This window comes from Amphiura filiformis, chromosome 4 (assembly GCF_039555335.1).
Source record: "Amphiura filiformis chromosome 4, Afil_fr2py, whole genome shotgun sequence".
NCBI lineage: Eukaryota > Metazoa > Echinodermata > Ophiuroidea > Amphilepidida > Amphiuridae > Amphiura > Amphiura filiformis.
The window spans coordinates 8,944,184-8,971,643 of record NC_092631.1 but is presented as its reverse complement, the minus strand read 5'-3'; the positions used below and the strand labels follow the sequence as shown (position 1 = coordinate 8,971,643).

General features: G+C 34.6%; 1 long non-coding RNA gene across 1 annotated transcript in view; it reads left to right on the top strand.

The window, feature by feature from the left end:
* Positions 1–18,002, top strand: part of LOC140150531 (uncharacterized) — a 95,906-nt gene extending 77,904 nt beyond the window's left edge. The window contains exon 4 of the long non-coding RNA XR_011858807.1: positions 17,640–18,002. This is a non-coding gene — a long non-coding RNA (uncharacterized lncRNA). The remainder of the gene's footprint in view (positions 1–17,639) is intronic.
* The last annotated feature ends 9,458 nt before the right edge of the window (positions 18,003–27,460 follow it).

Here is a 27,460-nt window from a genome sequence, read left to right as displayed (position 1 = left end):
CACGTGGCCAAGTGGTTAAGGCAGAGGTCTTATAAACCGGAGGGTCTGGGTTCGATTCCCAGGAGGTATCACTTTCTCTGTCTCATTTCTTATTTGCGACGGTGAACCCGGTGAAATTTTTTGTTTATTATAAATACACGAAGTATACATTTTTGCTTTATTTTTTCTTCCTTTCTTTCTCTATGTTTGATTAATTTATTTAATCATTTCTTTATTTCTTTCCCAGAAGCTCCCAAATGAAATACTTTCCGATTTAACTGTGATCTAATATAAGTGTTTCAAAAACCCCCTCCGCCCTACCCCACATACATCCCACGCCCTACACCATGCACGCACACACCCCCACACATTATACATACACAAAATTGTGAGGCACAAATCTGCTGAAGATAGTTATTACAGCATATCAAAAACAAGTTAATGCTATCTACTGAAGATAGTCGTAGTTTATTATTTACTTCATTACAAATCGTAACGTACATGCGGTTTTAGTATTAAATTAAAACTCAATTTTCTTTTTTCTAACGCCCATTCACCTATCTGACAAGTGCTATGAAGGTGAACTTTAATATTAATTTTAAAAATGAATTAGGCAACTCGGAATCATGCAGCTTAGAGCCGTAATTACGAGATATGTGTTTGAAACGATTTCTCGGTTTTGAGATATAGCATAAAAATTTCATTAAATGCGTGTAAGTTGGGGTATGGGGTGTTTCAGTGCCCACTCCATGAACCAACCAATTTCTTTATCAACAATTGTATTATGATTCCTAAGTACATTGTCTACTTCCAAATCCTGTGAAATATGAAGCTCATACAACATTCTGTTTTTGCGTTATGGGACAAAAACGACATTTTCGAGCTATAATGGCGAAATGTGTGTATTTTAGCATAGGGGGTGATTGCAGTGACCACTTCCTAAAGAAACCAATATCTTTATCAACAATTTTGTTATGATTCTAAAGCAATATAATCCACTCTCAAATTGTGTGCAATGAGAAGCTCATACGACATTCCGTTTTTGAGTTATGAGACAAAAACGAAATTTAGATGAAATATTTTGCATTCGGCAGAGACAATCTACGAAAAAAGTCCTTGGAACGCTTGGTACACTCTGTCGAAATTCCGTGCAGAATCTCATATGATCATGGAAATGACGTATAATTTGCCTGGGAACAAGCATGACATCTACAACAATGATTTACCTTCCCTCTCCCCATCAATCAATGTTGGAACACATTGGGAAACCACTGAAGACTTTGGTATTTCTCAACATTGCACGGGGGAGAGGGGGTGACAGTTTTCCGTTATTTACACGCAAGCGTTCCAAGACTTTTTTCGTTGATTGTCTCTACCGAATGCAAAATATTTCATCTAAATTTCGTTTTTGTGTCATAACTCAAAAACGGAATGTCGTATGAGCTTCATATTGCACACGATTTGAGAGTGGATTATATGCTTTGGAATCATAACAAAATTGTTGATAAATAAATTTGTTTATTTAGGAGTGGTCACTGAAACCATCCCTATGCTAAGCAACACACGTTTCGTAATTATGGCTCTAAACTGCTCTAAAATGTTATTTTGTCCCATAACTTAAAAACAAAATGTTGTATGAGCTTCATATTGCACACGATTTGGAAGTATATAATATCCCTTTGAATCATAATAAAATTGTTGATAAAGATGTTGGATTATTTAGGGAATGGTCACTGAAAACACCTCCTATGCTAAATTACACACATTTCGTAATTATGACTAAAATCTCGTTTTTGTCTCATAATTCAAAAACACTACAAATATAGTTTAAAAAATATTAGAATGTTTGCAGCATGTTTTCCAAAATGTTTTTGAATTTTATTAAAACGTTCTGTACCCTGTATAATATAACCCAACATGTAAATGTTTTCTGTAATACTTGCGTTTGCTGAGTATAGGCTTATCCCAACGAATCAGAAAGATTATGATGTAACAATTTGAAACAACTCATTTCGGAATATTATTTATAATAAAATACGCTTTTGCGGTGAGAAAAAAAAAGAAAAAAAAAAGAAAAAAAGAAAACAACAATTGAATACACTTAAAGAAAAAAAATCGACCACCACGGGGACTCGAACCATTCGCATCAATCAATAGTCAAAAGATTACCAGTCGAAGGACTAAGCCGTTGCGCCACGCTGCCATTTCGCAATCGAAGTAACCAGTTTTGGTCTTTTATAGTAGTCAGGTATCGGGGAAAGTGTAAAGCTGTATTATAGTGCAAAGGGCAAACTGCATCAGTTGACCATAGTGACAAAATGGTCCAAAATCGACCTTTTATGGTTTTTAGGCCGCATTTCATGAAGCGTGACGTTCGTTTACATTGGTTTTACCAATTGAGAATGTTTGAATACAAAAGGAATGACACATTGATCGCATTTATGAAATTTGTTAGCAGTTTGCCATTTTGAATTGAAATAGATATCTATACGTATATATTAATATCAATGCAGGGCAAACTGCTCAGTATGCACGTTGTTCAATGCAGCAGTTTACCAACAGATTACCATTATGGGTTTCCACTTTACACCCTTTGACTAAATCGTGGTTTAATTGCGTGAATAATTGCTAAATTATGAATTCATTATTTTCTATGCTTCTTTTTTTTCTTTCTTTGTATTAAAAAGAAAGAAAGAAAGAAAGAAAGAAAGAAAGAAAGAAAGAAAGAAAGAAAGAAAGAAAGAAAGAAAGAAAAAAAAGAAAGAAAGGAAGAAAAGAAAGAAGGAAAGAAAGATCAATTAATGAATCAATGAAAGAATGAACGAAAGACATTTTAAATAAAATACTTAGTTTCAATCAATGAAAAAATGAACGAAAGACATTTTAAATAAATAAAAGCATGAACGTGGAAAAAAAGTTGAAGTGGCCGCTTATAGGTTCAAATTGCAAGCACCTTAAACACGATGCTCACGTGGCCAAGTGGTTAAGGCAGAGGTCTTATAAACCGGAGGGTCTGGGTTCGATTCCCAGGAGGTATCACTTTCTCTGTCTCATTTCTTATTTGCGACGGTGAACCCGGTGAAATTTTTTGTTTATTATAAATACACGAAGTATACATTTTTGCTTTATTTTTTCTTCCTTTCTTTCTCTATGTTTGATTAATTTATTTAATCATTTCTTTATTTCTTTCCCAGAAGCTCCCAAATGAAATACTTTCCGATTTAACTGTGATCTAATATAAGTGTTTCAAAAACCCCTCCGCCCTACCCCCACATACATCCCACGCCCTACACCATGCACGCACACCCCCACACATTATACATACACAAAATTGTGAGGCACAAATCTGCTGAAGATAGTTATTACAGCATATCAAAAACAAGTTAATGCTATCTACTGAAGATAGTCGTAGTTTATTATTTACTTCATTACAAATCGTAACGTACATGCGGTTTTAGTATTAAATTAAAACTCAATTTTCTTTTTTCTAACGCCCATTCACCTATCTGACAAGTGCTATGAAGGTGAACTTTAATATTAATTTTAAAAATGAATTAGGCAACTCGGAATCATGCAGCTTAGAGCCGTAATTACGAGATATGTGTTTGAAACGATTTCTCGGTTTTGAGATATAGCATAAAAATTTCATTAAATGCGTGTAAGTTGGGGTATGGGGTGTTTCAGTGCCCACTCCATGAACCAACCAATTTCTTTATCAACAATTGTATTATGATTCCTAAGTACATTGTCTACTTCCAAATCCTGTGAAATATGAAGCTCATACAACATTCTGTTTTTGCGTTATGGGACAAAAACGACATTTTCGAGCTATAATGGCGAAATGTGTGTATTTTAGCATAGGGGGTGATTGCAGTGACCACTTCCTAAAGAAACCAATATCTTTATCAACAATTTTGTTATGATTCTAAAGCAATATAATCCACTCTCAAATTGTGTGCAATGAGAAGCTCATACGACATTCCGTTTTTGAGTTATGAGACAAAAACGAAATTTAGATGAAATATTTTGCATTCGGCAGAGACAATCTACGAAAAAAGTCCTTGGAACGCTTGGTACACTCTGTCGAAATTCCGTGCAGAATCTCATATGATCATGGAAATGACGTATAATTTGCCTGGGAACAAGCATGACATCTACAACAATGAGTTACCCTTCCCCTCTCCCCAGCAATCAATGTTGGAACACATTGGGAAACCACTGAAGACTTTGGTATTTCTCAACATTGCACGGGGGAGAGGGGGTGACAGTTTTCCGTTATTTACACGCAAGCGTTCCAAGACTTTTTTCGTTGATTGTAGCTATTAATAATCGACTCCCAAAAGCTTCTTATTAATATCTTCAAGACTTGATAACTATGCTTTTTAAATATATATCCAACAATTTTCCAAATTTGCATTCATGTTTTGAATGCTCACATAGCGATTTCGTTTCAATAGGGAAATAATATGTCTGAATATGATAGATACACTTTTATCATACATCCTTTTGAAGTTGCCTAAATATGCTACCATGATGTTACCTGATATATGCCAATTAAAGCGTGATTCCAAATAAATAACATAATTATTCAAAAACAGTCCATCTTTAGAAATCACCATGAGATTGGTAAGCAGTTCTTGAAATATGGTGCAACATGAGATGGCCTTCTTCCGCGAAATCAAAAGCATATGAAGAATCACATTGAAGTATTTAGCCAATGAATTATTTCGTAAAATAAAACATTCATTAATTAAGTTCACCAGGACTGTAATATTCCATTAATTCAGCATTTCTTCTATACATGTCCAATTGAAACACTTACTGTATGGGGTGTTACAAGAGCTAAAGGTCTGCGCTTTTCATGATCAGCCAGATGATGCACTGATCTGCTTGAGTTGTTGCCGTCAACTGTTGTTAGTGTCAACTGGCAACAACTCAAGCAGATCAGTTTATCATCTGGCTGATGAAAAGAGCAGACCTTAGCTCTTGAAACATCCCATACAGTAAGTGTTTCAATTGGACTTGTATAGAAGAAATACTGAATTAACTTAACGGAAATGAGTAAAAGGAAGCCAATGATCATATTTTATATAAGCCATTTCTTGAGTTAAGGCTAATAAATATTATATCAAAACGAAAGTTTATCAACTGTTTCCCCCTCTCGAGAAAATCATACACTTGGGGTGGAAATGACACACCTTATATCAAGCCTTGGGATTTTCATACCATTGCTCTTGTGTGTCAGTGTCTCTCAATATTTCAGTAAAAACACAATTTGGTCATGCAACCTTCTGGCGCGCCTTGACCAATCGCTATTTTGTCGATTTTGTTAGCACATGCCGAAAGTAAGTAGAGATTTTGGAAGAGTACTCCTTTTTGCTTTAACAGACATTCTAGTCCAGAATATGTCATAATACCATTAGGTCATAATAAATCTCATTATCAAATAATGTAGAAATATGAACTACAATTTTATAAATGAAGTGATATTGTCAGATAACAATGACATGTATTTAAATAAATATTTTGTGAAATCGAGTTTGACAAATACGATATGAAGGAAGTAAATGACCATGTGCAGTATCTAATATCATCAATCATCTTCCCTTTTTATTTCATTTCTGTAGTGAATCATCAGAAATAGATGAAAATGTTTTTTAAACTCTTCAACTTGTATGGCCGTTACCCATTGCGTCATGCTTGATACCGAACCGCAATTCAAGCAAAAATAATCTAAAAAAGTATATAATATAATATTTCTTTTGGTCTTGAAGCTATGAGCCACCATGGGCTTCAACGTTTCAGGTGTCTTTGTTAAGTTTCAGTTTTTATTTAATCCAAATTCAAATATATTACAAACTAAATCTGATACAAAATAGAGAAAAATATGATAAATCATATTATGCCTAAAGAACAAAGAGCAGTGGATGAGAATGCAACTAAACGCACAGCCTGATATTGTGGCATATAGTTTTAATTTGTGGCGTATTCATACTGGGTAAAAGCCATGCAGCGATTAATCAATTATGAACATGGCTATAATTGCTAATGAAATTCCTGCTACAGATTCAAGAGGCAATGCACAATGAATATGACTGATTATGCCTATTTCTGATTTGGTTTTGTTTTTCTCGTTGAACCTAGTCTGTTTTATGGCACGAGGTGTAAGTTTGGTGTGCGTTTATTCCGTTAATCTTTCCCTAGCACCCACAAGATATATGATTATAACATTATTGCCTATCTCATCATATCATAATCAAATCAGAAGTCTGACATAAATTTAAAAAAATAAATGTAGATATTTATATATTGCGCTTTATGCCGTAAACAGCCTCAAAGTGCTTTACATTTATTCCGCCGTCAACGACTGTGACTACCCCTAACAGATTCCCATTGCACCTGGGTGGGGTGAGGCAAGCGAGGCAAAGCGCCTTGCCCAAGGGCTCAACACGGTGGTGGGACGGGGAATCGAACCCACGCACGTCAAGCAAGCTCTCAGATTATGAGTCCAAGGCCGTAACCACTGAGCCACCGTGCCCTCATTGGTATGAAATCAAATTTATTGAAATGAAGCCATTGACATCTGAGTGGATCAGGGTCAATACTACTAGGTATATAAAATCAAAATATGGGCAATAATTTATTAAAAAGTGATGGATTTTTCAATTTAAATGGAGAATGTTTATCGATAATCCTTCCCCATCATTTCATCCAAATTTTGTATATACAAGATGCAGATGTAGAAATCATTGTGGCTATAGTACATATTCATATCTTTTATTGCATATAAAACCACAGTACAATACAAAATATATAATACAAGCGGAGCATAGCAATGCAATAATTACGCAACATACATACATACAAATACAACAATTTCTTATAAGGCGCAATATCCAGTTTGATCAAGACGCCATACAAAATACAACAAACAATACCACATGAATGAAATATAATACACAGTAAAAATACAAATTCAGATTAAAACAAATGAGTTTTCAAAATATATCATATTTTTATAATTATAGGTGTATTCATTTTAAGTTTCAAGAACGTTATCAATGTTGTATTTACATGCTGTTAAATATTTCTGATGATTGTGATATTGAAGGTAACGTAAATTCATCCGCATTTTGTCTATGCAGATGCAGGAACAATTAACGCTAATAGTTCAATTACGTGAGATCATGTGCTTTAAAAGATGATCTCTTCCAACGCTCTGCATGGTCTATTGTTCTATTGTTTCCGATTAGAGCGCTGACATATTGGAAAATGTTGCCAATCAATATTCATGAGAGTGTACATTTAACGTCCAGTTTTCGAAATTGGGTGACTTGTGTTTGGCAGGTGTGAAATACATCTGACCGGGCGTTTTAATTACGTAACGAATAAAGGCATTGACATCATCGAATGGCTGCCCAGTGCTGTTATGAGTTTAGTTATTATATAGACCTAATAATTATTATTAAATGTATTCATCATTCCTTTCTCTTCCCTTCTCTGTACTTATTCTTTCCTAGGCCTACACTTTACCACTCCCTCGCTCTCCTTGTCCCCTCTCACCCTCCCGCTCTCTCATTCCCATCAGTTTCCTTATATTTCTATTTATCTACTTGTCTTTATTATATCTTTTCATTTCTCCCTTCCTCTCTCATTCTCCATATCCCCTCCTCCCTCTTCCTCCCTCCTCCCCTCCCAAGACTTCTCACAGGGGTGAATCTGCCCCTTCCCAACCCCCTCCCCTCTTTGGGTACGCCACTATTTCTATACCAATCTCCTTCTTAAAATAAAATTAAATGGACATTTCTTAAAAACAACCTTTATAGGCCTATACTTATACTTACATGTATACGTATAGCGATTACCATTATAGTGTAATATATGTGGAAATGGCAGCCTTCATACATTCTAATGTGTAATCGATCAGCAAGAGCATTCAATTTATTTAAATGAAGCGCCTAAAGCCAGGTGGGTGGTAAAGATGATTGCATCGACAGCTAAAGCCTCCTTTATAGACTACAGACCCACACAAGCACACATTGGGATACATGGAAACAATGGTACCACTTTACACATGACTGCCCTTACACATGACTGTATTGTGGTCACTTATTGATACTCGCCTGTTGTGTAGAGCGTTAATATGATGCCGGATCAGTGACCAATTTAATGGCGGAACCCCTTTGTTTGAAACAATGGTACCACTTTTATGAATAGCCTGTCGCAACTTCTAATCGGCATCAAAGGAACAAAGCATTATATAATCTATTGCGACTCTATTTCTATTTAAAGCTCTTTGATCTCTTCAGTCATTGGCAGTGTAATGTCTTGTCTTGAACGTTACCACCTTGAGGATCTAATGTGATGAAGGTAACACGTTATGTGACATTCTTGTGACTCGTTCAAGAACATTTCCTGCGTCAGAAACCATGAGGTATCATTATCTATGTGCTTGACAAGTCGATGAATCATGTTATAATTGCTATTATCATAATTAATGTTATGACTTTTACAAAAGGTAATTGGATGTGCGTAACCATTATCTTTTGAAACTATTTAAGCCCGTGGTATTTAAGAATCATCGAAGGAATACTACGGGAAAACTTTTTTCGTCAAACATTGTTTGACACTTTGTGATCTAAAATAGAAAGATTGTCCTAACTCCCAGGCTCATATCATATCACCGAAAGCAAGTAAAATATTTTGAAGTTAGTTAACCAGCGATCCTTTTGACCAGTTATGATGCAACAACTCATGCATATGTTTTTCTTAAAGGTTTGAACCATTCAAAGAATGAGCAATATAGTAAAGGTCTTGGGTTCCAGCAAAAGAGATTGAACCGGAAAGACGAACTGTTGGTTGAATAAGATTTATCATTTTGTTATTACTTTTTTAAACTGGTAAGGTCCTCCTTCTGTAAACGACAATAAACAAAGCGTTGACAAATAAACGGTTCCAAAAAAATAAGTCCCCCCTAAGAATTGTTGGTATAATCCAAAAACGGCTTGATCAATTCTCCTGTTTTAAAGTTTGGAACATAGGCTGATTAGTTATGCATCAAGTGAACAGGGTTTTATTGTTATCTTTTATCATCTTCACTGAGAAACACAGCCATTTATACAATTTTCGGCCAAAAAAAAGCTGCACTTTTCTACATAGGCTTTTTATGCATGACTTTTGGTTTCAGACCTCTATCACTTGAAGAAAATGAATCAAAAAGGAATGTTTCTATATTTTTTTTTGTTAAATAACTTAAGTTAAGATTTTCATGAATTAATTTTTACACATTTCAAACATGTTTTATGGTTCAGTGAGTAATCATATAGCCATTTTTGACATTTTATTGCGTAAATTTAATAAGTTTTTCATTCTAATTATATTTATTAGGAAGGAACAACTGTAACTTCAATGATAAATCTTGTGTTCATTGATTAATTTAACCAATGGACCAACAGATTCCTGGTTAGATGTTTTATGCTGGATCCCTATACACTTGTTTCAAGTGGTTATTCCTTGAATGGTTCAAAAACATATATATGGGTGGCCATTATCAAGAATCAACTTGTTACAAGCGGACAAGTGAGGGACAACACCAACTTAGAGGACTTTACAGCAAATCCTGCAGCATGCGGGGAACCAGCTTGACCAACAGCAGAGAAGAACGATGCTAGAAGTCATCTCACATGAAGGAAGGCCTATTCATTATTGAAAGGCAGTAATAAGCTGCAGCATTCATTTTAATTTATTCACTGAACCATAAAAAAGGTGTTTGAATGTGTGACACCTAAATCAGGAAAAGCTTAAATTTAACTTAATTAAATTAATCTTCTTTTTGATTAAATTACTCACTTAAAGGGACAAAATTGTCAAACACAAATTGAAGCATAAAAAGCCTATGTAGAAAAATGCAACTTTTTTTCATAAATGGCTGCATTTTGCAATGAAGATGATAAAAAAAGTAGCAAAAAAAAACCCCGCTCACTTGATGCATAACTAATCAGCCTATGTTCCAAACTTTAAAACAAGAAAATTTATCAAGCCGTTTTTGGGTTATACTAAAATGTCTTAGGGGGGACTTACTTTTTTGGAACCGTTTATATTTCAAATTACACCTTACGATTAGATTTGTTTGCCCTATCAATGCATGCACATGTAAGTTTGTTAACCCTTTCAAGGGTATCTCGCTTAATGTGAAAACAAGTTCATCTCCAATGACACGTTCTTATAGTCGAATAAAAAAGAACCACGTTTGGTCACGGCTTCTCGACCGAATTGCAGAAACGCGGAAACCCTATTATTGGCATTTCAAGCTGTAAAAAGGAGACATCTGATGATTTCCTTGGTTAGAGTTCATGAGACGGCGCTTAAGGGTCAAAAGCTTGATTGATAGTTCGGTAATATTAAAAGTAGTTGATTTATATCAGATTACATTAATATATACTCCTTTTCTGTTTACACAAAGTTGTTGATTTCTATAGTTGTAGCATTGGGTGTCGAATAGTAGATGGAAGAAGTAATGTTTACGAAGAGACATGCGACGCGATTTAAAATACACAACAAGAAGATGACTGTAGAGGATAGACTTGAGATGAGGCCGCATTGAGTAGCGAATGTGACAGTATTTGAAGTATGTTACGGATGTTCCATATAGTGGATTGCAGTAAGAATAGGGCAGGAAAATTCGTTTGTGAGAGTTTTATGTGCATTTTAACAATATACCCGTCGCTAAAAAAAAGCAATGACAACAGTATGCTTACAAAAAAATCAGAAATGTTAAGAATTGGGTTGATGTTGTTTTCCTTCTTAAATCTAGGCCAGATTCTGAGACGGTTTATGTCGAGCAAACCTAACAAACGCCATTTTTAATGTCAAGCATATCTGGGCATTTTACATCTGAAATCTGGGAGATAATAATGGCGAAATTTCGGCAAGGCACAAGTCACCTGGTGAACAACAATCGGGCGTATTCCTTTGATCGGAACCGATTTTAACATGGTCTTTTTTATCATGGGGCATCTGTCCCGCCATTTCCAGTTGAGCCACGGTGAGAGCGGATTTTTTTTACATACGTCACTGTAATAAGTGCAATTCCAACGTTTATAAATAAAACAACGTAGTGTTTTACGAACAAAGCAATAGAAATTGTTGATTCATTTTCGAAAAGGGTCAGATAGCTATTACTATTTTTATTTTTATTATAACATTTCTATTTTACATTACCTTTTTTGTTCTCATGGCCACGCGTCTTAAAATAATTTTGTTTTGTTTCTCGTTTCGTCAACTAATGGGTTATCTATTGTATTATTTCCTTTCATGGACGTCTCACAATAGATAGCCCCATATATCCTATGCGATAGTTCATCTTGCGTCCAACTATTTACGTAAAACTAACTCCAACTCCTTATTTTAAAGAATTAATACTGATCTTTCGAAAAGGCAATTCATAAAATAAACCATTTCCACAATAGCAATTGGGTATGTTGAGTGTGAACCGATATGTTGACCATATCGCGCGTATTCGCCCACACGGCGTATAAAATAAGGAATTATGTACTGTTTGCGAATGGGGATAACGCAACCAGAAGTTACAAACCCCCGCGTTTTGATTTGCTCTTGTTCCTGTAATTGTTTTTGCTTTTGTTTTTGTTTTTGTCTTCCATATTGATAATACGGTTGAAAGAAAGGCCAACGCATTAACCGTAAATATAAATCAACAATCCGAGTACATGCCTTATATCTTACAGGCATCACTGTTGCTAAAATGAAAATTACTAAGTATTTGATCTTTGAACATACACCTTTGGTTCACCAAATACAGATCAAATCCTTTTGGACGGACGATTTAAATTGCTATAGAGCAATATCCAGCGATGCTTGCAATAAATCAGTGATCTTTTACATAGCATCTGTTAAAAGACACCAAAATGAGGAAATACTTTGAAAAATTATATGGCAGTCTGAAATAATTGGATTAAACCAAAACAGACGTATGGTCTTACAAAATATAAAAAAGATGAAATATCAGGTACTTCTTCCCGCGACACACAGGAAACTACTCTTTAATCAACATTTGTGGTGTCAAGTTTACCATTTATACCCAAAACCTTGCTGTACACCATTGGATGTATACGAATTAACCTTACTACTGATAAAATTACATAACAGCTAGACTGTAACCATATCTTATTCAGATTCATGTTTAAGGAAAAGACAAAAAATGCAAACTGGTTTTATATTTCATCTAGGTGACGGTAATGTGTGTAGATTGTATGATAGATTGAAGCGTAACGGAGCAGCTGAGATATCTAGAAATATCTCTTCCACCCATCGTTGACGACTAAAAGTCGTCGTGCAAGGTTTACAAATACTTATCTGATGCGCAAACGCCGATCAGGTTGCAATAGGCCTATATGTTTTTGTTTTTATTCATTGTTATTATTTATTCAAAAAGAGCAACGTCTCAAAGAAATTTCAACATTATTTGTCAATATTTTCCCAAACAAGTCGGTATCATTGTTGTTATAGTACCATTTATGGACAAATTAAAGACACTTCTTTTCTATCAACTACTACTGCATGCGAAAGTCACGAATGTGCTCACAAGTCAGTTCAAACAGTACAGTTAGCAAGGCTTTGGTTTTTACGTTTCGCGAGTTCAGTGAGCAGACATTAATTTGATGTCTTTACAGGGCCCGAACAAACTGACTGCTGATTTCTTTCAAATTATTTGGGCTCATAGTCTGCGTCTCAGTTGTATAAATGGTAGCGCATGTATAGCAGTTCTACCTGATATTCCAACGTTACGGATCAACTTCGTATATATAAGAGGATGAAACGTAAAGTTTCTGTTGGTAGGACCAACCATGTTGACTAAAATTGTGCTTACGGTATTAAAAGTTGGTGTTTTTAATATGGACCCTTATCTTGATATTATTTGACCAGTTACAATCATATTTTCTGCAACATGTAACAATCACATTTAAACATCACAGACAAACATTAGGCTTCAATAGTTATTAGGAAATTAACATATCTTACGGTGCCCACCCGGGAAGCCCACCTTTGTGGGAGACTGTAGTGCAAGAAAGTGCGGTCAGAGTTGTTGGCTAATTGTGAGCAGGCAAGCTAAGTATTCCCCCAGAACGATTTCAATAATATGGACTATCTTGTTCATTATATTGTTGTTCCAGTAGTGTTTACTCAAGATGTTTATAAATCTGTTGAAGATCCCAGAAGGGATTCAAGAGCAATGGCTCTCGTGTGTCACTTTAACACACTATTTGAAATCTGGCAAATGAAAGTAAAAAGAGACTTATGTCAGATTGTTCTGGAATTAACTCTGTATGGTGTAAATGCTCCGCTCTAACAGATTTTGCATTTTTTACCATGAAAGTGGTCACTAATGTTGAAAATCACATCATATAGCTGATACACTTAAGCTATTTTTCCACTTCGTCAAGTGAATGATACTTTCTGACGGTCCAGTCATCCAACTTTGCACCGGGGCCGTCATTACTTGCTTGTGTGCGCTCATGGGAGTAAAGTATCACTTTCAGATCTCTGTTAAGTTACATTCGTTCGTCATTCATGTACTGTCATGCTTAAAATGTTCGGAGGATATTTATTATACATTATAAGCGATGTACTTGGATGAGTGGCTTCAGTCGACACCTTAGAGGCGTTCGACCACAACTGTATTTGTGGCAGCTTGAAAATGATATTATACGTGTTTAAAATAAGGTCCATATAAATTAGTAAACCCTGAGCGTTAACGAACTTTATGAATACAATGTGTAGTACGAAACTTTAAAACTATCTTCAGGGTTTTTATAGATAACCGAAGGCGAGGAGTGATTCTTTATTTTGTCGTAATATACCTTTCAGCTACTCGTTTGTGGTTTCTTTATCAGCGCAACTTTAGCTTTTATATACTCTGTTCCTTTTAGTTTCAGGAAGCCCTCAAGACATGTTGTGTTATAAGAAATAAATGGGATTTGAAAGCAGAATGAGACAAGAAGTTATTTTCTCGTCAATTTGCTACAAATAACAAATCTCTTTGCTATGTTTGCAGCGTGGTCGATTTTTGTAATGACACCTTTCTTCCTATTATTGTCATCTAATTTTTTCGTCATTGCAATTGATATTAAAAATGATTATATTTTTTAATTGATTATATTTTCTGATGATACCACCGATCGTATAGTAAAACACTCATTATCTTCTTATCCAATAAATCATTACGATTTTAAATTTTACATTCAGCACGTTTACTATTGCAATCCATATCATTGACCCATTTTAATATTTTAGTTTGGGAAAAATCTTACTAAACCAAAACAATAAAGTGAATTGAAGCCAATGCTTATGGCATCAAGCATTCAGTTGAATTCTTCGAACTAGTACCAGTAATAATCGACTCCCAAAAGCTTCTTAATAATATCTTCAAGACATAATGGGTATGCTTTAGAATATATCCAACAATTGGCCAAGTGCGCATTTATGTTTTAGAGAGCAAATACTCTTGACATCATTTGAATATTCACATAGTATGAAAAGGCTGTATCTGAATATGATACGCTTTTATCGTACATCCTTTGGAGCTAGTCTATGCTACTATGTTACTTGATATATTCCTAATTAAAGCATGACTCTGGGATGTTGATTAAAGCTACTAAGGTAAATAACGTAATTATTCAAAAACAGTCAAGGAACAGAACTCTCCATAATTATTACGGTATCAGTACACACGTCCGTAAGATTGGTAAGTGGTTTTAGAAATATCATGACGCAGGAGATGATCTATATCTAAAGGTCTTTTTTTAAGAGTTACATTGGCTATTTATAAGTGACTTTCTAAATTAACCCTATTATACAAGGTTGTATCAACCCCTTCGGTTTTTCATCTGGAATAAAAAGCAACGCACGTATTTACACCCAAACGACTTCATCTAATCGTAGATCTATCATTTGCGCTCATTTTAGTGTTAAATTATCCCAACACCTAAACCCGGTGTTCTGGATGACCATTAAAATATCCATATGGGTTGTGAGGCCCACCATAGGTTTCGCCTGTAAAATCTATGATTTTTATTTTATGCTCGCTCTATGCCAAGAGATATTTATTTCTTACATGGTAATTAGGTTAAAAGAGTAATTTTGAATATTACTCTATGAATATTTGAATATCGCATGTTCGTAATTTTTTTAGCTGAAAGCCAATTTTGCCTATACTTTTTTTACGTACCCAGAATTTCATTTGCTAGGTTACGCTCACATTATGACGTTACAGCTTGTGATTATTTTGGTATCAATGTATAGTAGAGACCCATAGCTATTATACATTGGTATCAAATATAATGGCATAACGCAAAACCTCGTCTACAAGCATGTAGAGTGCTTCTGATGAAAGCTAAATTATTCCAGGCGTCATAATGGAGTTTGATCAAATAAATTACATATCCAAGCATGTACAAACAATCTATTGGTATATTTACGTGTGTTTTGTATTGATTAAGCTTTCATCAAAAACACTATAATTCTTGTAGACGAGGTTTTACGGTGTAATCGCCACTGCTAGTAATTTGACAATTAAACGGATTTTAAAAACCAAAAATTAAGTAGATGCTTTGGAAAATGATAAAAGAATATACTCCGTTTTGACTTCATCAAAGAGCTTTCAAGTGCATAATGTGTCAAATAATGTACTACAATTTTATATATGCAGTGATATTGTTAGATAATATATATGTTGCAAAAACGAGTTTAACAAGTATGATATGATGGAGTAGATAGCCATGTGTAGTGTCTAATATTATCAATAATATTTACTTAGCACATTGAAAGTAGACAATGTCCATTAACATTTCAAATCGTTTTGTAGCGAATCATCAGAAATGGATTGATGGAAGTGACTCTCAATATCTTCAAATTGCATTGCCAATGTTCATTTCTGTCTAAATGTTCATCATGAAACGCGTGATTAATACTCGTCTTGTCATGTTTCATACCGAATACGACCGTAATTCAAGCAAGAAAAATAATTTTAAAAAGATTAAATATTTTGTTTGGCCTTCGGTTTTGATTGAATATGAGCTTTTAAGGTACCCAAAGGATCTTTTGAAATGGCGGGGGAAATTGACAATATCACAGCTGTTTTATAGACCTTTTCATTCGTTCGTTCATTTATTCATTCATTCATTCATTCATTCCGTCAGTCATTCATGCATTCATTCACTCACTCATAACATTCATCACATTTTCAGCGATTGGTTCGATTCCAGCAATTTAAATACACCATGGGAACATGGGATGAGGCTGTTGTAATGTGGTGACTTTGTGGCCTGATTTGAGATTTAGATTATGCTCGTTGAAGACCAATTCAGTGATCCCAGCGCAAGTGCAAAAAAATTAAAATTGTTTATAAATTGCTTAAAAGTGAAGGAATGACAAATTTGGCAAAAAACGAAGAAAACAGCAGTACTCACGAAGTTGAAGCTCCATTCAAATACATTTAGCTAATTTAGATACTGTCAGTATCTATATTACAGATTCGTGTAAAATGTCATCTATGACAAAGGTACCAAAATCCGAATTTTGATGAATTTTACGATCATCCGGATGAGCAAATCACTGAATGGGCCTTTAACTCTTGCTTGTTCAACAGCTGGTCGGAAATCTTCTGAAATAAGTTCCGAAAGATATAAACAAAAACACTATAACCAAATACGTAGTAGCAAATCATACACTGCGTTATTCTGACTATGAACTAATGTATCAATTTTGTTTCACACAAAACTTAGGCTAATATTTTTTAATCTCACTGTGTATGAGGTGTGTTTGGTGTTTGTAAGTGATGGGAGGGTTATCGGGGGTTTAGGGGTGGGTGTGCGCATTTGAAGTGAATGTTCTATCCTTTCAACTCTGATTTACAGGTGTATTTCCAAAAGGTCATGGATTTTAATCAAGTTTGATCGATAACTTATTCAATAGTATTTCTTTCGGAATGCATTTTAGTTGTTCCTTGAAACATTATGCGTAGGCATATATTTTTTAAGTAATATAATACTAAGTTAGGCACGAATATTTAACGTACAGCAGACACGATCAAAAATACGCCAATTGTATGGACGTCGTGGGTATTTTCAGACCTCACCTTATCCAGATGGAACATATAATAGATCACACTCCCACCAGAAGTATTTGACATCTGTAACCTTTTGCCATCTTGTAACCTTATACCGAGAGAGCTTTGAAAACTAGTGCCTTTCGTGGATTGATATGCGTGGACTTGTTCCTAAATCTATATGAATATTTTAACAACGATTCATATTTTTAAAAGCTTATTGTTTAACTGTTTCAAAGTATCATTTTTCGCTGATGCTGTTACTTGCTGATCCCAGACCATGACTACGAGAGGCATTAAAATGGCCACCTGTATACTGAATAACGATTCGCATGAATAATTGAATTTTAATATATACAAAGAATGTTATTTAAGTACAATATTTTTTAGATTCCTAATCAGTAGCAAATAGCTGAAAGTAGTTCTGTGTCTCTGTTAAGAAAACAATTCATAATCGTTTTGTGTGTGATTTATAAGACATTTAAAACAAATATGTATGCCTAATGATTTTTCATTTTCTTTTCATTTTTCTTTGCAGATCTAATTTTATGCCAGCCAGTGCTTCATTATTTTCCGTTCTTTAAAGCTCCATTCAGGGTACCCAAGCTTTTCTACGTAAAACACCGATTTCTTTGACGTCACACACCACACATCTGTCAGATAGTTTCAAGGTCTACTTACTGGTTAGCACTTAACAATGAAGAACTGTTTTGGACAATGCGTCTGCTTACTGTTTTGGATTCCTTCATTTGGTTAGTCAAATCATGACCAATGAGTGTGGCTGTTTGATATCGTGGTGGAACGCTAATATATCTTTACCAATGAGGATCAAGGTTATAAATGTATAGACAAACACTATAGCCAATAGACGATAACAATTGACGTCAAACTTTGATATGAATGGACACAAGGATATAATATACAAATGTTAATTTCTGACGTCAAAGTGACTGCACTTTTCACGTACGAGTACCCTAAATGGCTCTTTTAAAAACCTGCTTAATTGTGTCATCAACATACATAACATGGTATCACAGAAAAAAAAATCATGCAATTTTTATTGATTTCAAGGAATTGGACATCTTATTATAGGAGCATAACATTAATTTTGCGCGCAAATATAGTTGCTATTTTTCTATGAAAATGTATCGTCTTTGAAGATGCCACGATATTTTCAGTTTTACTTAATTAACCCTATGATTATGTTACCCATAACTATTTCATATTGCAAAGATGTATCAAAATAAAACTTTCTGCATTCTTGAAAAAACAAGCATTCTTAGAAATAAATGTATATAAAAATCTCTAATACGATCACTACACTACTAGATTTATATCTTTTCTTATTTTTGTGATACGTAATAATGGTAAATGGTAAAGAAATACATGGCACCAAAAATTTAAACCATAGATATATTTTCCGGAATATAACAAAATGTTAGTATATTTGAAATGACCTTCCTTTGTATCTCCAAATAGAAGGAGCAAATTCTTTTTTTTAATTACATAGTTCTTATATCCATTAATTTAATCAACTTCCACTTACAACTGCCCAACATGGGCGGTGTTTGACCTGGCTCGCACAGACTGAAAACACCGCTACGTTAATTCCCAGGTAATTGTAAGACAGTTTCTTTCAAATAGTTGACAAATTTCATTTAGCTTGAGTTAAAATGAAGTGACAGAGCAGCATAACAACTGCATTCATTTGACATCCGTCGATGAAATATCGTATGTTTTCACTTCCCGTGCGACTTCAATTTACGTTTTTAATGTCGGTAGAATTCTAAGAGTAAAACAAGAAATGGTTGTAAGTTAAGAAAGAGTATACACACTTATTATGAAAGAGTTTGACATTATGACGTCAAATGTTTCTTAGCTCCTTTGAATTGACTTCAATTTTGCAACAATTTTGTTAACCCAGTCTAATATCAATAGGTCAGGTTGAAAATTGTAAAAAGAATCTTTCCTTTGCATTTGTGTACAGAATTATATTGGTAAGGTGCATAATTTCTCTCTAGGAGCGTCATTTTTAAAGAATATTTTTTATCAATATCAAAGCTGTCCTCTAATTACAAGGGAAAAACAGACAAATGCTGATAAATTCCATTATGGTTTGCATCTTCTTAACTGATTCATCACGCTAGAATAAAAATAGTTTCAACAAAACATGACCCATGCTACATAAGAATGATTAACGACATGGTGTGGAATTCAACACCCATGCTACATAAGAATGATTTATCAATACGGTGTGGAATTCGACACTTATGATTTACACAATTAAACAATTTGCCATCTTGATATCACACTGAACAATGCTTCGTTCATCAACCTCTTTGAACGAAACAATCTCTAAGGCTGCCAACCTTGATCATTTTGAGAATACTTAACACTTGAAAAAAAAAAAAAGGAATAATAAACTTCCGATTATTCTGAATAATGAAGTAGTTATAATTCATCTCCTTATAAGGTAAACATAAATACAGATTGTAATAAGTCAAAAATGGAACAATTCTCCGAATGTGCTTTTTGTTATTCATCATTTCCTTCTTTGGCTATGATTTCAACAAATAAGAAATGAGAAAGGTCACTGACATTGACATTGTATTATGTTCACCTTGTCTTTATTTACAGGTTAGCCACGTGCGATCATCGTAATGTTCTTAAAAGTTTAATTATAAGAATTATGTTTTATGTAAATCTTTTGTAGTTAAATGATCTTGCACATTGTAGTGCACAGTAAATTCTAACACAATCTTTAAATTCCCAACCATGGTACATACCGAAGACCTCATCAATAATATTAATCTCTGTTTCTACATCTTATTTTTCCAAATATTTATTGTAATGTTTGTAAATACTAAATGTATCAGTGAGTTAGACTAGGGGTTGTAGAATGACAGAACACATCAACAAATCTAGATAGTTACATTGACTTTCCTTTGTACAATTCATATCCAGTTGCAAACTAATAAAACCAATTACATTATTTTTATGCTTTGTGTTGTATTGTCACTGATTTTATGAAGTCAGACTACCACCCAACAAATATAGCAACATGTCATGATATTCATAAAGTTCCACTTCCTCATAATTCAAAAAAGTAAGGTCAATATCCATGAAATAAAGGAAACCTTGTGATTTTCTCCAAATTTTATTTCTTTACTCAAAATTAGCCCTAGAATTATGAAACTTTTGAGCCTCATAACAGCTATATTGTTGGTCTAAGTATAATGCGCCAAGAAAGTATCCTTACACTTGGAAAAATAATCACAATTTCAAAATTGAACCATATCGGGGAAAATTTGTTTTTTTAATAGATGCACTATCTAATCCTGCACATTATGACACCACATTGAACCCAATATGACCTCAAGAAGTAATGTTACAAGCAATTGAATAGACGAAGGTCCCGTTTTAAAAGTGACAAATTGGCCTATACAAGGCGCATAAGGATTCCAACAAGCGCAACAAAGAGACTACACAGTTTCTTTAATGAATCCTTATTTAAAGCAGTATTTATTTCAGTTTTTACTTCTCTGTACTTTTCATAACTTGCATTTTATTTGTCAGCTCTTTTGTTTCAGTTTTATTTTGTTCCTTTTGTTTTAAATTAAAGGCACACACAAATTAGCCATTTACCACTCTCAAACCAGATGTCCACTCCGTGAAGTTTTGAATAGGCCAGTGTGTCACATTGGATTCAATGGGGTGTCAAAATATGCCGGATTAGATAGTGCATCTATTAAAAAAACAAATTTACCCCAATACCGTAAACGTTCGCCTAATGGCGCTTTTGGATTCTTAGAAATGTGAGAGCGCCATCCTTGTAAAATCTCAACAGCATTAAGGATACGTGTATGTTAAATTGAGCAACCTGGACATAATGCCTCAGAAAAAAATATCGTGACATAACCCAAATACTTTAGGTCACTAGGTTAGTTGCTAGAGCAGCAAATGTTTTGGGGTTTCTTCAGGTATTCTTTCTCAAAGTGCCATTGGACTTAATTTGTAAATCGATTCATACGTTATACCTCATTTTGGTAAATCTTTTTATAACATTGTAATTTCTTCATATTTCTTCATATTTGTTTAATATTCTTCAGATCAAAATTACACCCTTCTGACCCGTTAGCTCAGTCGGTAGAGGGTGCGCCTTGAATGGTGAATGGTACTTGTTCGAATCTTGATATCTTCCCCCACTTTTATGTGAAGAAGGGTCAAGAAATGTTTTTGGATTGTGTCCCCATTTTACGAACGAATATTGTGAATTTTTTTAAATTTAATTTTAATTTTCTTATTTTTTCAGGCACTGCGAACAAACGGCAACAAAAACCGCTGACAAAATTTGCTCCACCTGCTACCTATCAATGCGTGATATATTCCACTACATTTAACAGTTAAATGACCTTTGAAAAATAGAACGGCCTCACTGTTTCAAATTGTGTAACTACATTACTTTATTAATTTATGCATTATAAATGATCAGCTATTTTTTCTTTTCTTAAAAGGATCGAACCCAAGTAGATCAGACCATTGATCATAATGTGAAGAGCTTTGTTTCAAAACCCCTTACATCCACTTTTGTGTGAAATTGAGTTATTGACATTATAGTGTGGGTAAAAATACACATTTTGGTGGTTGTTTGACCTTCATACCACTTTCCCTTCCGGAGATATGGTATATTTCCCGTTTGGGAAATCTTAGGGAATTTCTGGAAATCTGAACATAAAATGAATACATAATTGTTTTGTTTTAATTTTTTGATGTATACTAGTAGCATGGAATGTTCTTTACCTACTAAAACCAAAGGGAACTGTTTTTGGGTCACTATTTTTGAAAAAAAATCATTTTAATTAACAAAAGGTTTAGCTTCGGAAATACTCATAAAATGCCATTTTCCCGAATTTAATTAAAAATTCATAATTAAACAAGTAAATGAGATATTTCAATTTTTCTTTTTGATTTTGAAAGCATTAGTCAAGTTACATAAAGTAGTGCAAACAAGTAGTGCAAAGGTGATGTCTAGAAAAGGGGTAAATTTGTTTTGTTGCAAAAGCCCTTACATCCACAAAAGGCGCGATATAAAAGATATAATAAAATAAATAGGAAGGCTTCAAAATTGTGCCAAACCTATTCTTATAGTTTCTATTCATCAACACTTTATCCAAACCCAAATTGAATCAAATCGAACCAGTAATACTTGCACAATTAAAAAAAGCTGTTTTTCTCAAAAAGTCAAAAATGGATGTAAGGGGTTTTGCAACAAAGCTCTTCAATTATAACTATCATACCACGAAGTAGTTACGTAACTCCGTGATGGTATCGGAACCAAGTACTGTTTGTATGGCGATCATTACGATCACGCTATTTTGGTATGCCTTTTTTGTATACTGATTGTTTCGATCATTACTTAAGCGCGTGATCCCGTTGACAGAGTAACATTACGTAACTTCGATACCGGGCTTCGATACTGAATAGTTGTTGAGTGCACATAATATGGATAGCCATTGAGGTATTGTGTGCCTTCCAAAGCGCCTTATAACATGTTCTCATTGTGCTGTGGAATATATATAGCCAGTATTCAATGATAGCTATAGAGGCCTTGCGTAGTATCGATTGGCTCCAAACAAAGGATTTAAAAGGGTTTCTTCCCCGTAATCATGGCGCAGTGCAGTCCATTCAATCAAATGTTGTCATCAACCTATTTGATCGTAGTGCATTTTGTTATGTGTGTGAGACGAACTGTCGCGGTAGATGCAATCATGCTTTTGTTGAATGCATTTGAGTAGTCCGCCATATTTACGGGATGATACGTCATATGCACAGCCTCTATTCAGTTGGTCGTTGTATGATTTTGTTCGTTCGCTCATTCAAATTTTATTATATCATTTGAAGAATGAGCCTATTATGATACATCCTCCGTGGAACAGTTACAAACAAATATAGCTAGGGATTATTGGGACAGAGGTTATCTTTTGAATCCTCTTAGAGGGCTATCATTTTTTTCGGAAGGGGGTCCCAAATTTACAAAAAGTCTGCGTCAATAAAATTGCGCACTCCCTATTTCGGCAACAAAAATTTTATGATCCCAAACCCCAAAATTGTATTGAAATTAGTCTTTTTGAATAAAATAACACACTTTCTGTGGTCATCGTGTGACTCCCTACATTTTATAACCCCTCCTATTATTCTTTCCAAAACTTTATGACCCCCGTATATTTGGGACCCCCCCCTTCGAATAAAATGATATACCTCTTATGACCACTGATGCATAGGCAAGGACACTCGCGCGAATTGAAAGACTTGTCGCACGCGACAGTTCGTCTCACACACATAACAAATGCCTATACGCTGGCGAAGTTACGTAATAATCGGATTAACTACCATAGCAATAGGTGAAAACAATTTTTGAATATACCGCGCTGCACTGATACTTTCATGCGGTACCTCTGCATTGAACCATATCATGTTGATCACTTGCACCTGTAAGATTAGTATCATTGAAAAGACCAGTATTGTGTTCAATCTATAACTGCAGACATGCACAGGTGATTAGTTCAACCTGCTTGTAGTGCAGCGCGATATGTTCAAAATTGTTTTCACCTATTGCTATGGTAGTTAATCCGATTTATTACGTAACTTCGCCAGCGTATACAATCAAATAGGTTCATTACAACATTTGATTGAATGGGTTGAGTTACTCTAAAATGAAACGATAAAAACAAAGAATCATGAAAAAAGACACCTTAAAGATAAAATAATAAAATTATACAAACAATGTTAAAGATAAAATCAAGAAAATAGAGAATAAAATTTCCTCAAAACAGAAAAAAAACATTGACAGACATCATAATCTGTCAGAAATTACTGCATGAGATTCGAACCATCAATCTTCTCCACAAGTTCTCTTTATCCTTGCACTATAGTCTAATGCTCTGCTCACTGGGCCACAACGTATCAGGTGAATGATTCATACTGCAGTTACTGTCCGTTTTCCTATACACAATACACAGTGCTCTCACCATTGACGCGCGACCTTTACAAATAGTGTATGTTAGAAGTATATTGCATTTGCCTAGTTAACATCACTGTGTGAAAAATAACCGGCCAATATTTAAACTATTCTCCAAACTTCTAGCAAATATATTTCTCTAACATGACCTAAAATTACAGCTAGGTTAGATGTTCAGAAGGGGTCGCACTTTCGTAGAATATGAGTGAGGGCAAAGCATAGCTAGCTCATAGCTACCCAACTCCTCGTGTTAATTGAATGGAGATTTGACCGAAAATATTGAGCTATATTGGTAACGGACCGCTCCCTTCTGAAGGATGCCACAGAAAACGGTACAAGCTACATTTAAACTATTCTATGAAATTCTAGAAAATATAGTTTTGTAACATGTCCTAAATTTTTAGCTAATTTAGGTGTTTGGAGAGGTCGCACTTTTGTGTTTTAGGAAGGATATGTAAACGACAGATAACACCAAAAATATGAAGAAATTATTTCCAAACCGTGTTAAGTCAACAATCATTATGTTGCTCATTTTCAAGAATGCTGGTTAACAAAAAGCAGGCCATTGTCTCATTTTGTGAACAAAGGTCCACATACCATTGTTTCCTTGCGTTTCCTTTATAATCGGTTACCCAACTGAAGCTATAATACCAGCTTTATTGCGATATCGCACATGTAAACCAGACACATGTGCACAACCAGAGAAGATCCGATTTAATCAGTTGAGCTGTTTCAATGAGTGTTATCTTGGTTTAATAGCTTTTAATGGGGTTTAAGTCCTGCAAAGGTCGAGATGAATTCTACTGTAGACATGACTGCATCATGTACCGCATTATCATGAACAAATTTGTTCGATCTTGTTCATAATAATGTGTCGATAGGTTTCACCCTTTAACTACACGTACCCTTAATGATCAGTGATAATAGTCGGCTTTTACAGGGATGGCGCTCTCTCATTTCCATGAACTCCATAGCGCCATTAGGCGAACGTTTACGGTATGGTTCAGTTTTGAAATTGTGATTATTTTTCCAAGTGTAAGGATACTTTCTTGGCGCAGTATAAAACATATACATATTCAGAATAACAAAGTCTAGAAATCCATCTGTGAGGTCAAATTTGGGAGAATTTGGAGAAAAATTCCAAAAATATGGGGTTTTTTTTAACCAATGTTTTCGGGAAACGTAACAAAAAATTCATGAGTACAATTTTTTTTATCAATTTTTAAAAACTAGATATAAATAACAAGGACCGGTTTGTTTGAATCTTTTTCATTTTGATCAACATCAACAAAAATATTTTGAAATTTGGGCCAAAAGCTTTTTTTATAATTTTTGAACAAAATCTAGCATTTTTCCAACCATTTTTGTTGAAACTTTAAGACCAACCTGAAGTGTACACCCTCGTCCTACCAAGGTATTTTTGGGTACACGATTTACCAAAGGGGGCTGGTACACCCCCTCTGGAATGCTATATTAAGCCCCCAATGCTGTTACCAATGGATAGATATCCAGTGATACCAAAATAAGTGCAAACATCAGTTACGTTATGTTACTATAACAATTACTCATTTGGGAAATGTAAAAAGTATAGACCAAAAATGGAGTTTTGCTAAAACATCCTACACGCATACGAATTTAAAGGAATTTTGGGCTAAATATGAAACAACTATGATAACTTAAATAAGGATAAAGGATGTGCTTATCCAAAGTCATGAGTCCTTCTATTAGATTTTAGCACATCAGGCATAAATATAGCTTGGGTGTAATTCAAAACCTTATCATTTAGATTTATCTTAAACCAGTCCTTCAGGACAAGCTCTTTCAAGCATTCATGACTGTATCAAACAAAGAGCTTTTAAATAGAAATAGAGTCGCAATAGATTATATAATCTTTTGTTCGTTTGATGCCGATTAGAAGTTGCGACAGGCTATTCATAAAAGTGGTACCATTGTTTTGAATAAAGGGGTTCCGCCATTAAATTGGTCACTGATCCGGCATCATATTAACGCTCTACACAACAGGCGAGTATCAATAAGTGACCACACTACAGTCATGTGTAAGGGCAGTCATGTGTAAAGTGGTACCATTGTACTCAATGTATCCCAAATGTGTGCTTGTGTGGGTCTGAAGACTATAAGGAGGCTTTAGCTGTCGATGCAATCATCTTTACCACCCACCTGACGATAGGTGTTTCATTTAAATAAATTGAATGCTCTTGGTGATCGATTACACATTAGAATGTATGAAGGCTGCCATTTCCAGTCCATATATCTATATTACACTATAATGGTAATCGCTATACGTATACATGTAAGTATAAGTATAGGCCTATAAAGGTTGTTTTTAAGAAATTTCCATTTAATTTTATTTTAAGAAGGAGATTGGTATAGAAATAGTGGCGTACCCAAAGAGGGGAGGGGTTGGGGAGGGACAGATTCACCTCTGTGAGAAGTCTTGGGAGGGGGAGGAGGAAGAGGGAGGAGGGATATGGAGAATGAGAGAGAGGCTGGAGGAAGGGATAATAAAGACAAGTAGATAAATAGAAATATAAGGAAAATGATGGGAATGAGAGAGGGAGGGTGAGAGGGACAATGAGAGCGAGGGAGTGATAAAATGTAGGCCTAGGAAAGAATAAGTACAGAGAAGGGAAAAGAAAGGAATGATGAATACATTTAATAATAATTATTAGGCCTGTATAATAACTAAACACATAACAGCACTGGGCAGCCATTCGACGATGTCAATGCCTTTATTCGTTACGTAATTAAAACGCCCAGTCAGATGTATTTCACACCTACCAAACACAACTCACCCAATTTCGCAAACTGGACGTTGAATGTACACTCTCATGAATATTGATTGGCAACATTTTCCAATATGTCAGCGCTCTAATCGGAAACAATAGAACAATAGACCCTGCAGAGCGTTGGTATCAAACGTACAAACAGTTTGTTATATTGTAAGCATTCCCGTTAAATCTGCATATTTATTATATGATAAAATGGAAACATTGTAAAAAGCCTCTTTCTGTTAGAAATGATTGATTCGTATGAATTCACATAAGTTTTCACTTGTTCAATTTGTATTCTTGATGTATAGTGACTTCATTTTATATTCCATTAGTTTCAATGATGCACATAAACAGAATATATATCAGGTGCAAAGCGGGGTAAAAAGGGAAGTGTGAACCAAAGTGTTGATGTCACTACATCATGTACTCAATATTCTCATATATCTTGAGTATAGTAGCAGTTAGAATTCCCTTTGTAGTAGAATTGATGCAACATATATTTGTTTTTCGGCATAGGTTTAGTACTATGGTGTGGAGGGTATTCTACTT